The sequence below is a fragment of the Dasypus novemcinctus genome, chromosome 2, assembly GCF_030445035.2.
Source record: "Dasypus novemcinctus isolate mDasNov1 chromosome 2, mDasNov1.1.hap2, whole genome shotgun sequence".
NCBI lineage: Eukaryota > Metazoa > Chordata > Mammalia > Cingulata > Dasypodidae > Dasypus > Dasypus novemcinctus.
In genome coordinates, this window is record NC_080674.1 from 169508411 (window position 1) to 169522080 (window position 13670).

The following is a 13670-nucleotide window of genomic DNA, read 5'->3' on the forward strand; positions in this document are numbered from 1 at the left end:
GCATGTAACCTGGATTATCTGGGTGGATGCTAAATGCAGTCATAGAGAGAGACAGGGGATTTTACTGCTGATTGGCACATTAAAAAGGAGGAGGCCATGTGGCCACAGAGGCAGCGAGGGGAAGGATGTGGCCACAAGCCAAGGAGTGTGAGCTGCTACTGGAGCTGGAAGAGGCAATGAATGGATTCTCACCTGGCCGGGCCCTGTGGACACCTTGATATTGGCCCAGGGGAGCTGCTTTTGGGCTTCTGACCTCCAGCACTGTGGGAATACCCTGAGGTTGCTTTAAGCCATCTAGTTTGTGATGATTTGTTACAACAGCCCCAGGAATCTAGTATACTAGCTATTCTCACTCCACAGGTGATCTCATCCAGCCTCACTCAAATATCTGCAATCTTATAATTTACTTCCCAAATTGGGGCACTTCTGAAAGCAAAAGGGGTGCTAGCCACCATCATCCACAGGTGTATAAGTGGTTACTCTATTTAAATCCCATCTTTGCTAATGACACTCATGCTTGAGTCTCCAGCCCAGTCTTCTCCCCTGAACTCCAGACCCATAAATCCAACTGCCCCTGGACATTTTCAGATGTCTGCCCCACCACAGCTCAAACTTTAAAGGCCCAAAACGGAACTTCTAATTTCTCTGCCAAACCCATCCCTACCCCTGACTGTCTCTTCCCAGGATCTTTCCCCTCATAGCAAATGGCACCAAACTTCCACTTGCTAAGGCCAAAAAGCTTGGTGCCATTGTCAACTCCCTTCTTTCTCTTACACCCCACTAAGTGTCATTGGCCAAACCTTCAGACATTATCACTTTTCTGCTGTCTTCCTGGTCCAAGTCTCCGCCGTCTCTCCCCTGCATCTTAGCTGCGCACCTGGTCTCCCTGTTTCCACCCTCGGCTCCAGTCATTCTATTCTCCATAATAGCCAGAGCGATCCTTTAACACAATCTGCCGGTTGTTTTTACTTTATTCATTTTTAAAAACAGATACTTAAATAATGCTGCCTACGTGCCAGACATTCTTCAGAGTGCTTTACAGGTATTAACTTGCCTTCCTCCTTGTAACAGCCACTTGAGGAGGCTACTTTCCCAAGGCCATACCTCTAGTTAGTGATGGAGCTTGGATGGCCCTCTGGCTCCTGATCCGTGCTCTCAATCCAGAATGATCCTATGAAAGAATTCGCTGGATCATATCACCCCTCTGCTCAGAGCCCTCCAATAGTTTCCCATCTTGCTCAGACTAAAAGCCAAGTCTTCACGATGGATCTGACCCCTGGCTGCTCTTAACTATCTCCTAACAACCCTCCCCCATTATTCTGCTCTAACTACACTGACCTTGAACACTCCAAGCCCACATCTGCCTCAGCAACTTGCTCGTTGCTTGGGAGGGTTTCCCCCATCCCCCCTGCAGACTTCCCCACATCTGCTCCCTCTCTTCCTTCAGGTCTTTGCATCAATGTCCCCCTCTCGGCGAAGCCTTTCCTGACCCCCTTCTATGACACAGCACCTCTCACTCCAGGGTGCTGCAGCTCCTGACCCTGCTCTGTCTTTCTCTATAGCACTTATACCCACTTTGACAACTTCTATATTTATCTTCTTATCATCTGCCTCCCCCAGCATAAGGTAAGATATGTGAGGGCAGCACTTTGGCTTGTTCATTGCTGCATTCTTAGAATAGCTCCTGGCACAGAGTGGGTACTTGAGAAATATTTTAAAATAAAGGGATATAAATATATAAATATGCATGCATGTGTGTATATACCTAGGTGAATGATCCACCTGGATGTAGCGTAGTTACATACTCTTCCTGATTGGTTGCTTTGCTGTACTGAGGCATAAAGGCTAAGAATCTGGATTCTGGACGCGCACACCGGCAGCAGCTGCCTTACCCCTTGGGCTTCATTCCCTCATCCGTAAAACAGAGTTAAGACACCACTTACCTCACGGATTTTCTTTTTCTCTTTTCAGAGTTAAATGAATTTATAGGCATTTAGAGCAGGGCTTGGAGATAGTAAGTAGTAAATAAATACTAGTTAAATGTGGTAAATATGGGCTGTTAGTCTTGGTTTTTGGTGAGAGGTGTACTGGGCGGCAGCATCATTTAAGTCTGCTGATGAGGGTGAAACCTACAGAGTGGGAGCACATCGCAGCGGGGATGCTTTGTTTATTTATGCCGTCATTTGACGGGCATCTGTCAAGCACTTACCAGACACCAGGCATTGTGCCATGTGTTAGAGATGTGAAAATGAAGAAGCTGCTACCTCCTCTCAAGAGGCTTTCCATCATTTATACAGTGAAATGTCCACTTATCAATAAATATTTTACTTATTCAATCAGCACACGTTTTTAAGCCCCTCCTACAAACTGTGCTATGTTAGGGGCTGAGGAGGCAATGGTCAATGACAGAGCCACATCTTATCCAGAGGGAGAGAAGCAAGGAAACAAGCCCTTTAGGAACCACTTGTGGGGGCAGCCAGGGAAGGCTTCTGAAGGGGCATTTAAACAGAGACCTGAAGGATATCTAGAAATTAGCCATGAGAGGAAAGTGTTCACGAATGAGGAATCAGCCTGAGCAAAGGCCTGGAGCGCGTAAGTGTGGCTCTTTCATGTGACGGGAAACATTGCCATTTCAGAGAGGGAGGTACTGCTTGGGAGACACAGAGGCTGTGCGGGCTCTATTAGGGGTTGGTACATGCCCCTGAGGGGCAGGACGGTATGGAACACGGCATGCTGGAGCTGGCTTGTATCAGCTCACGAGTGCCAACTGTCATAGCTTGAAATTGGCCATGCTGGGAGTATCTATACAGTGGAAACTGGCAGACACTGAATCAGGGCTGCCCCCACTCCCTTGGGAGCTGGTTGTAAAACATTTGCCAGTGCTCCACTGGCTTTGACAAAGGTGTATATGAAGTGCGTGGGGGAGTACAGAGGCAAGGCTACTGGTGTTATGGTTCCATACTAGGTTACATTTATGATCAGTAGGCAGGGAAGCGGATGTGGCTCAAGCAATCAGGCTCCCATCTACCATATAGGAGGTCCAGGGTTTGATACCCAGGGCCTCCTGGTGAAGGCAAGCTGGCCCGTATGGGGAGCTAGCCCATGCGGAGTGCTGACCCAAACAGAGACCTTATGCAGCAAGATGATGTAACAAAAAGAGACACAGAGGAGAGAGAATAAGAGATACAACAGACCCGGGAGCTGAGGTAGTGCAAGAGAATGATCACCTCTCTCCCACCCCAGAAGGTTCCAGGATCTGTTCCCAGAGCCGCCTAATGAGAACACAAGCAGACACAGAAGAACACACAGCAAATGGACACAGAGAGCAGACAATGGAGGGAGGGGGAGAAATAAATAAATAAATAATAATAAAAAAGATCAGTAGGCATTTGCCAGAGAGGAAAGGCATCTCAGACTGAACAAACCAACTAAGGAAAAGCACTAAATATGAACATGTGGTTTACATTTGGGGCACTGAGTAGTCTAGAGTGCCAATGGTGTGTGTGTGTATGTGGGGGGGGGGGGTGGCATATGGTGGAGGGACAGTAGTAGAGAATGGGGCCAGAGGAAGATTGTTGGAGATTTAAGGGCTAGGTAAGGGGCTTGGACTTTGTCCTGGGGCACTGCGGAGACATGGTGGGTTGTGGAGCAGGAATATGATGGGCATTGCAGAGCCCTACATTTCAGAGAGCCTGTTCTGGCTGTGGTTTGGAGAATGGATTGGACGTAGGAGGCCAGATGCCATTTCAAACTAGCACATCTTGCATGCTTGTTGCAAGTGAGGGGGTTAGGATCAGATTATATGAAAACTGTCATTGCTTGCATGCCTTCCATTACTCTGCAGGAAGACTTATTACCATGTAAGTCCCAGCAGCCTCTTTTTCTGCAGTTAGTTCACTACTGGTTACAAAGCATTCTGGGAACCAAGCAAAACCACAACACATCTCTTCGTAATAGCGCATGTAATGGGGTTATCTCCCACCTGATCTTGGGATCTCCCTTTCTCTCAAGTTCCTCCTAGTTGGTAACTTGGGGGCCATAGAAAGCAAGAGTAGGCACTTTCTAAGTGTCAGCCACTGTTCAAGGCTCTTTACACGTGCTAACTTATTAAATTCTCACAACATATCTGTAGCAGTTTGATATTGTTTATGAATTCCAAAACTAGATATTGGATTATGTTTTTAAACTGGTCTGTCCCTCTGGGCCTATTAGATGATATTGGAGCCAGAGGTTTCACTTTTACTTGATTAAACAATGGTTGAGTCTTTGATCGGGCCACATCAGTAGGATGTTGCTTCCCTGCCCCCTTGGAGGGCAGGGACTCACAGAGAAACCACACCGCAGAGAAGGGAGGTTGGAGTTTTGGATGCTGGAGCCCAGGATACAAAGCGAGAGGAGCAGAGAGAAGGCTCGATTAGACACAGCAGAGATCCTGGGAAGAGAGACGAGCCATTTGCCCGATAGTCTACAGGTGGTTTTGTGGAGAAAGCAGAGCAGCTGAGCCCAGAGAGAAATGAGTCCTGGAAAGTGGAACCCTTGCAGCCATCGGCAGCCATCTTGGTCCAACATGTGGAGACCATCTTTGGTGAGGGAAGTAACTTACGCTTTATGGCCTGGTAACTGTAAACTTCTGCCCCAAATAAATACCCTTTATAAAAACCAATTTCTGGTATTTTGTATCAGCACCCCCTTGGCTGACTAATACAATATCCTTAAGGGAGGAACAATGATTTTTATAGATCAGAAAATTGACAGGAAGAATAAGCAACTTGCTCAAGATCATATAGCCAAAGAGTGGAAGAGTCGGATTCAAACTCCAGGGCCAGACTCTTAACCGCCATGCTATATGCTGCCTTTCCCTTTCTAGATATTACACTTATGAACGCGACAGTGATGACAGCCCTTTATGAAATAGGTACTCTTCTTGTTTCTCACTATATAGATGAAGAATCTGCGGCTCCGAGATGGTTTACAGTTGCCCAGTGTCACACAGCCAGCGGGCGGCAGACCTGGAACTTGAACCCACATCTGCCTGAATCTGGAGCCTGAGGGATGAATGTTTACAAGGTCCCACCTCCCAGGAAGTGGAGAGAAAAGAGGAGCAAGAGAGGGAAGTTGAAGGGTCTGGCTGGGGATCTCACCTGAGGTTGAGAACACTCTAGCCTACGATGTTTGGCTCTCGTGTCGTATCTTCATAAACATGAGAATTTTTGTTTTCATAGTTTGGATATCCCACAGTGGGACACTAACAGAGCAACAGCTCTGTCTCCATCTGCACCTACCTCCTCTCTTGGCCAAGACTTAGGTTCTTCCAGGATGTGGCAGCCAAACCCTCCTCAGTATTGGAGCCTGCGAGTGTCTGGGCTCCCCTCTGGTTTTTGGGGAATGTGGTCTCAGAGAGAGTGTGTGTGTTTGTTTTTTTAATGAGCCAAGAAAATCGTTGTCCAGGACCTCTCTCACTTCATATGCCAAACTGCTCCCAGGCTGCAGAGTCCATACCTACCTGTGGTTGTGAATAGACGTGAAGAGATGGAACCCCAAGCAATGCCCAGAGGCTGCCACAGCTGGGGAGAACTGCAAAGCTGGCGCTTCATGAACTAGACATTGCCTCGTGTACTGACCAGCATGATTGATGACTGATGCTCATCTTGCAGGGCTGGTCTTGGAGAAATCCGGGTAGCTGTAAGAATAACTCACATTTATCACGTAGGTGCTGGACTAATAAGCACTGGACGTGTACCATCTCATTTAATCCTCAAGCGATCCTATTACTATTCTGGTTTATTACCTCTTAAATGGCTTGCTCCAGGACTGAGGCAAGAGTTGAAGCCAAATGAGACACACTGAACACCTCACCCCCACGTGAGTGCAGAGAGTAGACTGTAGGGGTGGAAGCAGAAAGACCAGTTAGGAAGTGACTGCAAAAGTCAAGATCAGAGAAAACGATCGCACAGATGAACACAGTATTGTGCAGTGGGAGGAAGTGGTTGGATGGTTGGATTCAGGATAGATTTTGAAGGCAAAGCTACAGGACTTGTTGGGTTGGATATGAGGTATCTGGGAAGGAAGTGAACCAGCAAGACCTAGATATTTGCCCTGAGCAATGAAGTGTCTGGAGGTGACATTTACCAAGTCAGGGGAGTCAAGGGGAGGAGTGGGTTGGGGATGGGTATCTAGACTTAACGTGGAGAGTCCATTAATCAACTGTGTGGAGACAGATTAGGGGAAGGTTAGAGGATGTGTGTAGATTTGTTGTCATCAGTTTATTGATGGAATTTAGAGCCCCAGGGTGGATGACATCATCGAATGAAGGATTATAAATGGAGAAATGGGCCAAGGTCAGAGCCTTGGAGAATCTGGCAAGTAAAGGCCAAATTGAGGAGGGGTAGCTAGCAGAGGATCCTGAGAAGGGAGAACCAGGCAATGCTTAAAGATGAATATGGTTCCAGAAAGAGGGAATGGGATGTGAGGGCGATCTGGCTGCGACATTTGTCACCCCACTGATTGCCTGGGTTGATTCAGCCAATCTGGCTGGCTAGGCGGGTGTCCCCTTCCTCCCTCACCGCTCCATGTGCTTTCCTCCCGAAGCTGCTTGCTTGGTCGACGAGGACGCCCTTCCCCGCTAGAGGAAGACCGTTCTTTGGTCAAGGGTATATGAGTAGCTGCGTTCCATTGCTAGAACCTCCAAACAAGCTCTCAGAAAGAGGGAGTGATCACCTGGTCCCTGCTGCTGGAGGTCAAGTTAAACCAGGAGAGATCTGACCCCTGGCTTTGGCCAAGTGGTCATGGTTGACCTTGTAGTCCAGTAGTGATAAACTCTTTAAATCCATTGTGCTGACTGTCCTTGAATTTCTGGGTAAGGATTCTTGTGACTTTGATGCCTGGGAGGTAGCAGAACCAACATGCAGAGAGTCCTAGGTTTGAACCGTGGATCTGTCAGGAGCTGTGTGACCTTGGGAAAGTTACTAAACCTCTTTGAACTTGATTTCTCTCATCTATAAAAGGGGGCTGACAATTCAGCCTATCTCCTAAGTTGCTTTGAGACTGAGAGCAAATGAAGTAATGCATATAAAGTGCTAAATGCCTAGTGGTCTTAATTTTTTGTTTTCAGTATTATTTTTTATTATTGTCAGTTCAAGAGTGGCTCCTATATTTCTGAGAAAATCAATATCTTACTTTAGAGTGGGGATTCATTAATGCCAGGGAATCTGATGGAACGTTCTTTGCGGGTTGAGACATTCTTCCTCCTGTCTGTGCCAGGGAGACACAGCACCTAATTGTATTTAACCTGATTATGTCAGTCCTTTTTTTTTTTTTTTTAATTTATTTAATTCCCTCCCCTCCCCCGGTTGTCTGTTTTCTGTGTCTTTTTTTTTTTGCTGCGTCTTGTTTCTTTGTCCGCTTCTGTTGTCGTCAGCGGCACGGGAAGTGTGGGCGGTGCCATTCCTGGGCAGGCTGCTCCCTCCTTCGTGCTGGGTGTCTCTCCTTATGGGTGCACTCCTTGCCCGTGGGGCTCCCCTACGCGGGGGACACCCCTGTGTAGCACGGCACTCCTTGTGCGCATCAGCACTGCGCATGGGCCAGCTCCACACGGGTCAAGGAGGCCGGGGGCTTGAACCGCGGGCGGGCCCTAACCACTGGGCCAAAGTCCGTTTCCCATGTCAGTCCTTGATTGAACCTTTAAGAAGCTTCTCATTGCCCTGTGGGAAGACACCTGATCCCTGCCTGGGTGTACAAAGCCCTGCCCATCCACCTCTTCAGCCTCATCTCATCCACACTCCTCCAGCTTCTCTCCAGCAACAGGGCACTGCACAGGCTGTTCCCTCTGCTTCAAACTCCCTTCCCTCCCCACTTCCCTGTGCTAAGTTCTCATCTTTCCTCTCCGGGAAATATTCGCTTCCTCCAGGAAGCCCTCCCTGAGCTCCCAGACCAAGTGAATTCCTTTGTTAGAAGCTGCCAGAGCCCTGTGCATCTCTCCTTCATATTTCTGATCATACTTTCTCCGTTTGAATCTTAGTTTAACCCCCGACTTTGCCACTATCCGCGGAGTGTCTGAGGGCAGGATTGGACCCTGCTTTGCTTGCCAATGTTTGCCTTGTATCTAGACCAGTGCCTGGCACACAGTAGGAGTGCAATAAAAAGGTGTTGATTGAATGAATTAGCAGGTGTTTAATATAGTAAGTTAGCAAATGGCTTTTCTTTTGTAGAGCAATGTAGATGTCTCTGCAAGGTTGTTTGAAAGGCAAATATAATACCAAATCTTATTCCATTTCCTTTAATCACAATATTAAGGAGTGGGAATAAATCTTATCCTTGAATTGTAAGAAAGTCATACTTTAGAATCTGGATCGTATTTTCCACTCACTTTAAAAAATGATAATTTCCTGATAAGACATAAATAATAGCCCTTAAAATAGGGTCCCGACTCAGCTCAGCCACTAACTAGCTGCTGATCGCCGACAAGTCACTGACACCCTGCGTGTCACTGTTCACCTCATACGGTTCTGGTGAAGCTCTGGGGTGGTGCTGTGGCTTATTTACGATCCATTATTCTCAGTTTTATTAATAACAAGAAGGAACAGGCTGCGTGCCAGAGAGGAGTAGATTTGCAGACCTGGAGGACTGAGGCCACAGTAAAGAATGACAAGGACTGAGACTGGTTGAGAAATACTTAAGGGGGCTTGGCGGGGCACAGGGGACCAATGGCCCTAAGGGGGAGCATCCTGCCCTGGTTTCTGAGCTGGGGGAGGCGACCTGAATGAGATCATCCCGGTGGTCACATTCTTAGGAGTCACACAAGGGAAGGAGAAAAAGAAGGAAAGCCCAGCTTGGTTCGTGGCGGGGTGGGGTGCCGCACTGGGTGGGCGCCCAGGGGACCTTGGGGCTCCAGCTGCAGGTCTGTGGACCAGGTGGAGGCTGTGCCTGCCTGGCAGCCCCGGGAGGGCAGAGCTGCAAATTCTGCTGCCAGCACGACCTCGGTTCGGCCACTGGAAGGGGCAAGGAGGCGCCCAGGTCTGGGCCAGGGCGCAAAGCCGGCAGGACTGAGAGGCGCTGGGTAAAGAGTAGGGCGGCCGGGAGGGGACTGGAGCCCGGGACCGCCCTTGCCTGTTAAAGCCCGCCCTGCTGTGGGGTCTGGGAATGTGGCCCACGGCTGCCGTCCAGCTCTTGCAGGGAAGCGGTCAGCCCCAGGAGGTACGGAACGTGTCTGATGGCTGCACCCCATTCAGGGGCTCCAGATACGGCCACCGTCCCCTGCCCGGGTGGGGGTGGGAAGGTCATTTTGACTCATGGGAAAGGCCCTGCAAACTCATCTAGCCCACCTTCCACTTGAGAAGATGAGACTCCAGTGTCTGTCCTCAAGGGTGGAAAGAAAGACAGACTCTGCGGTCCAATTTCACACAATCTTGTCAGTCAGTCCTCCTTTCCCTCCACCTCAAATTCTTGCTCTAGCAGTAAGTAGCCGCAAAGTTGGTGCTAACCACAGTCAGTTGAAAATGAGTCACTCATCCATCCATCCATCCATCCATCCATCCATCCATCCATCCATCCATCCACCTATTCAACAGATATGTGTTGAGCTCCTTCTAGGTGTCAGGCACGGGGCTAAGTGCTGCCCACACAGCAGTGAAAATTCCAGCCCTTGCGGAGTTTTTATTTGAGCGGCGGAGCCAGACTCCTGGTAGTAAACAAACGTGCACTCAGGAGTCAGGCTGTGATAAGTGCTGTGAATAAAGACAGTGCAGGGGGAAAGAGAGAGGGTGGTGGAGGTGGGCTCCCTCCCCGCAGCTGCTCCCGCGCTCTCTGGGGTTTCACAAGCCTTCTCTGCGTTTCCCTGGCCTCGTTCACAGCTGCTATGATCAAAAACGATTTCCTCCTCCACCCTCTCGATCCCCAGCCCCAGCCAAGGGGAGCAGGTGCAAAGCCCAAATCCCGGCTGGGAGGAAGTTCTCCCACTTGCCTCTGGAAACAGCTGGCCCACTGAGGAAGAGGAGGGGGCCGGACGGCAGGCCAGGGTGCAGGCGGGAAGCAGGAGCAGCTCGCTCCAGGCTGCGGGTGCCAGGCTCCTCCCCAGGCCGCCACCCTCTGAGGGAAATAGACACACAGGATAAGGAAGCCGGAGTGGCCCCGCTGCCCCCCACCGCCCAGAGCCCCCGGACTGAAATCTCACCAACAGAGAGACTCTTTCCTAAACCTCTTCTTTTCAAGACAGATCGTCATGGGAGGTGGAATGGCTCTCCAAGAGAAAGCCAGAGTTCCTCCAGCAGCCCTCGAGGCCCGCCAGGCTGTGCAGCCCCCGCGCAGCAGGGGCCGGCTACATACTTCAGGGGACCCAGTGAAAGATGCAACGTGACCCAGCCACATTAACTGTGATCTTCCTGAAGGAGAGGATTTTGTCGTTACATGTTGGCTTCCTGGCTGTTCTGTCTCTAGGGCCTTGTGTGTGATAGGGGCTCATTAATTTTTTTTTTTTCTGCACCAGGACCGACAAGCACTGCCTGCCTGAGCAACAAAAATTATGCATCTGAGATCTCTGGATGTTGATCCGCCTGAAGAGCAATCGGGATGCCCTCTGTGTGCCACTCACGACAGAAGCCCTTTTTTCACTAGTGCTTGTTGTTGAATAGATGGCAAGCATTGAGCAACGCTGTGGCTGTGCCGGTCGAGCTTCTTTTAGTATTATTCAGTGCTTACAGGGTGTCAGGCACAGGGCCACACCAGTGGTGCTCAGCCTCTCCTGCACGTGAGGATCACCCGGAGAACTCCTAAAAATCCCAGGGCCTGGCCCCCGCCGGGACTGCTAACATCAGAATCTCAGGGTGGGGTTTTAAGCTCTGCAGGCTTTTCCAGCGCACGCTCAGGTCTGAGGGCCGGGGGCTAGCTCTCCCACACTGGTTCTCGAATGTGTGTTGGAATTACCTGGGTAGCTTGTTAGCAGTTCAGATGCCAAGAGCCGTTTTCAGAGATTCTGGATCCATAGGTTTGGGAAGGAGTCTGTCCTGTTAACAAGCTCTTCAGAGGATCTTGATTATACCCAAATTTGAATATCTGAATTATCATATTGAACCCTACAATGTGCCCGTTTTACAGAGTGGAAAGAAGAGACTGCGCCAGGTTAAATAGTTTGCCCAAGGAAACAGATAACTGACAGAACCAGGGATGTGACCCCAGGGCTTCCGGCAGCATAGTCTGGGCTTACCCATTGGCTCCCCTCTCTTTTCTTCCTGACAAACACGTGCTCCAGGAGTAGAGGGGGGAGTGGCTGTGCAAAATGAAATAAAGATAAGAAGGGGTCGCATGGAATACTGTGTATTTAGAAGATGGGCCAGTGGGCACTGCCACCCCCATGTGAGGAAACGCCCAGAGCGGTGAGCGACCCCTGCGCCGGGGTCCCTGGACTTCTAAGGGGCAGGGCTGGGATCCCTCCCTTGGTCCCTGGACTTCAGGCCTGGGCATTTTCCTCTGGCCCTCAGGTCCTCCACTTAGTCATCACTGCGTGAGAGCCTACTCTGTGCCAGGAACAAGCACGATTCCAGGAAGCCATTCGTGTTTGGCGATTCACGTGCTAATGCAGAACCTGAGGCTCTGGGTGGGTGGGCGAGGTGGGGTGGGAAGGGCTTAGGGTGGCACACACACCTCGTCTGGTGGGCTTCCCGCCGCTCACGGTCAGGTGCAGTTATGACCACTAGAGGACGACATTGGACAAGAGACGGGAAAGAAATGCTTCACCGCTGCCTCTAGGACGGGAGAAAGGAACACACAATGCATTTGTGACTGTGATTTAAACCCAAAAGGGAGGCTCTAATTCACAGAGCTGTTGAAAGCGGGGCTGCTTTCCCCTGGGCTGGCAGGCTGATGAGATCCTTTCTACAGCCACATTAAAGCGTGGGGCTGTCCTGGAGCCACCCCTGACCTTTCCAGATACAAAAATCAACAGATCAAGGGGAGAGGAGGAGAAGCCTTGGTCTGCCTGAAAAGAGATGTTATAGACAATGGGAGTTTTTAAAAAGCCATTTTGCAGCTTTCCAGACTTTTACAACATTGATGGGAGTTAATGTTTCGAGAAATGGTATTATGATGAAGTTTTGTGCTGAATTAATTTTCCATAAATAAAACCATATATTTTCACAGATTGCTTTTTCTGCCCCATCATGGGGTAGGCACTCTCGGTTGATAAATATTGTCTCCTTTTCGTCCACCTGCCCCTTTTCTCTCCATGAGCCCTAGAGTCAGACAGACCTGGTTTCAGTTTGGGCTAAATTGCAACCGGCTGTGTGATCTTGGGTTAAGTCACTTAACTTCTCTGAACCTCAGAGTTGTCAACTGGAAAAGAGACAAATGACGACATCGCAGGTTTCTTACAAGGTTTAAGAGAGACTGGGAGGAAAAGCCCTAGCTTGGTGCCTAATGCAGAGCCCTCAATACCTGGCAGCCAGTTTTTACAGAAAGGCCCTTTTGCTTGGGAGCTGGGCCAAGATGGAGAAGCAGGTACATGTTTTCTCTGAAGCCCCTTTTATGCTTCTCCCTTCCCCTGGTCTTACCTACTTTTCCTCTACACACCAGAAGTTCTCCTCTTTTCAAAAGGACATCTAGGTCTTTAGTGAAAATTCATCCACTGCCCCATCCTGGGGCCACCATTGATTCCAGGGTTTGCAATTTGGAAGATGATGGAATTGGAGAGGGACCCAGAAGAATGAATTTCAAATGGCAGTCTTTCAGCTCGACACCTACTTAATGCTAATAATCATAATTATAGTAACATTTACTAGCACGTATGTGTCAAGCACTGTGCTAAATGTTTTACATGCATTAGCTCCTTTCATTCTAACCACAACCCTGAAGTCGATGTTTTATTTTTTATTTTTCAAGGTAGTTTTTTATTTTTAAAGATACTTAGATTACATAAAAGTTACATAAAAAATATAGGGGATTCCCATATGCCCTGCTCCATAGCCCTCCCACATTTTCCCACATTAACAACATCCTTGGGAAACGGACTTGGCCCAGTGGTTAGGGCGTCCGTCTACCACATGGGAGGTCCATGGTTCAAACCCCGGGCCTCCTTGACCCGTGTGGAGCTGGCCCATGCGCAGTGCTGATGTGTGCAAGGAGTGCCCTGCCACGCAAGGGTGTCCCTGTGTAGGGGAGCCCCACACGCAAGGAGTGCGCCCCGTAAGGAGAGCCGCCCAGTGTGAAAGAAAGAGCAGCCTGCCCAGGAATGGTGCCGCACACATGGAGAGTTGACACAACAAGATGATGCAACAAAAAGAAACACAGATTCCCGTGCTGCTGACAACAACAGAAGCGGACAAAGAAACAAGACGCAGCAAATAGACACAGAGAACAGACAACCGGGGTGGGGGGGGGAAGGAAGAGAAATAAATAAATTTTAAAACAACAACAACAACATCCTTCATTAGTGTGGTACATTTGTTACAATTGATGATCACATTTTGGAGCATTGCCACTAAGTGTGGATTACAGTTTACATGGTAGTTTACACTCTGTCCAGCACAGTTTTGTAAGTTATGGCAAGATACATAATAGCCTGTATCTATCATTGCAATGTCATTCAGGACAATTCCCAAGTCCTGAAAATATCCCCATATTACACCTGTTTTTCCCTCCCCCTCCCCTCAGAACCTCCAGTGGCCACTGCCTCCACATCAATG

At 49.2% G+C, this 13670-nt stretch overlaps 1 non-coding gene across 1 annotated transcript; it reads right to left on the reverse strand.

Moving 5' to 3' along the window:
- Positions 1-10469: 10469 nt before the first annotated feature.
- Positions 10470-10601, reverse strand: LOC111762973 (U11 spliceosomal RNA). Its single transcript, XR_002795957.2, has one exon. It is a non-coding gene; the product is annotated as a U11 spliceosomal RNA (small nuclear RNA).
- Positions 10602-13670: the final 3069 nt, after the last annotated feature.